At 34.3% G+C, this 2,121-nt stretch overlaps 1 pseudogene; it reads right to left on the bottom strand.

The window, feature by feature from the left end:
• Window positions 1–445: 445 nt before the first annotated feature.
• On the bottom strand, window positions 446–1,209 carry LOC141660502 (amino acid transporter AVT1I-like; annotated as a pseudogene).
• Between the last annotated feature and the right edge of the window lie 912 nt (window positions 1,210–2,121).

Genomic DNA, 2,121 nt, shown 5'->3' on the forward strand with positions numbered 1-2,121 from the left:
TGCAGTTACTTTGTGAAGAAACCTCTTTGGAGATTTTCTTATTAAGCTTTTAGGTGTATTTGGTGCAAGAACAATTTTAGAAGCCATAGATAATTTCTTTGGAAGATCAATTGTTATAGTGTCTTGAGATTTGTTAGGTACATTATCACAACTGTCTTTCCTTAAAGATTTTCTTTTCTGAATCATCCTCCTTTTTTCCTTCTTTCTTCTTCCTTTTCATACTCCTTATTTCTCTTGGAAGTAGATTTTTCTTGTTCCTTCCTCTTCCTCTTCTTTTCATCATCTTTCTTTCTCTTGGCTTGAAGCTCACTAGATACAAATCCAGCCATCTCCTTTGCAATAAATTCCTTGAGAATCTGAATGATCTCTTTATCTTCCATTGACATAATATCCTTTTTGGATAGAGGTTCTACCAGATTAATAATTTGAGATCTATTAGCTTCTTTCAAGTAATCATTTTATTTTTCATTGAATTGCAGAGGGTGGAAACACTGTATGGCCAAAATAACAAAAGGTATACATGCTTATTACATTAGCCAACATATTCCAATTCCAAAATCTACCTTTTTCGTCGAATCCAAAACCATCAAATGCACCAACCCAGAAAACTGAACAAATCAAAATAACAAAAGACAAAACACCACCAGCAGAAATATATGCCAACAATCCCAAGTTTCTTAGCTAGGTTGTAGGCAATACCACTAAAAAAGTAAATAAAACAAAGCTTTGTTTTCCTGAAATACTTATTCCGACGATGTGTAAATTTACGTACAGAAATAGCTTAAGTAGATTATCACCTTCTAAATTAAGAAACTCTACAACAACCAACTACAATTCGAGATACATAAAAGTTGAAATCACAACCCTTCCTTTTCTTCCAAAGGCCACTCTACCAATATCAGGATAAGATTTTATATTGGGATTCGAATCCATGCATCGACGTAAAAGCAATCATGTGTAGAAACACATAAGTGCTAGTACAAAAAATATGATTAAAGAGAGTCATCCTCCTTGAGAAAGTGCATAAGGAATCGATAAATAATACCAATACCTGAATAATAAAAACTACATTAATATAATTTATACACATGAATTAAAATCAAAATTTTAGAGGCGAAATAATTAAAGACATGAAATACGACGTGAGAGGACGTTTAGACCGTTGAATCATGTCCTCTGTAAAGCATAATGTAGCACAAATGTAATCATGCTAAACAGATAACTCAACACAAGTAAAAGTCAGTAAATAATATAATCATGTAGCACATAAACCCTAACAGATTCTACAGGGATTCATTGTCATAAGTTTTCAGAATCGTCACATGAAGAAGTTCATTAACATGTTTAAGCGTCTGTCAAGAATAGGGGTTCAGAAGATTTCAATAACAAAAGAATTGTAGAAGTCACAGAATGAAGATCAGAGGGTTTCAGTGGTTCGAAGCATTTCAGTGGTTCGAAGCCGAGAAGTGTCAAGACAGTGTCAGCTGATTATTCAGGTTTAAGTAAAGGCAATTTGATTCAGTGTTAGTCATCTGTGAACCACACCAGTTACACTAGGTGTCAGCACAACAGAAAATAATTGTCATTATAAATTAAAGAATCAATGAAATGAACGTGGAATAAGAATCAGTCAAACAGGGCAAGTCAAAGTCAAGTCAATCTCTCAAGCCAATATTACAGGGATTGGTTGAATTTGACTAAGGCATGAAAACTAAGAATTGATTTTATAAGTAATTCCTTGGATGGATCGCAAGATAGAATGAAATAAATTATTTTGGCCAAGTATATAGTCTATCTCGCGATGGAATCATTGCCCCTTGTACAATTGCGAGATAGGGGCTTTGATTAAGAAATTGACCAAGTAATAAAGCCAAGTCACGATGCCATCAATACTTACCCTCTGGAATCGCGAGATGGAGTAGCAAATGTTGAAAAAGACTAAGTCACAAGCCATGTCACTTTTACATCATTACATGCCTTATGTAATCGCGAGTTAGGGAAGCTCATGCAAATTCTAAGTCAAGAAAACACTCTTAGGTCGTGATTGATTCATTGCCAACACAAGGAGAATCGCGAGTTAGCTTATATACGTGCTATCTCTCGATTGAATAAGGTAATTAC

Source organism: Apium graveolens, chromosome 5 (genome assembly GCF_009905375.1).
Source record: "Apium graveolens cultivar Ventura chromosome 5, ASM990537v1, whole genome shotgun sequence".
Lineage (NCBI taxonomy): Eukaryota > Viridiplantae > Streptophyta > Magnoliopsida > Apiales > Apiaceae > Apium > Apium graveolens.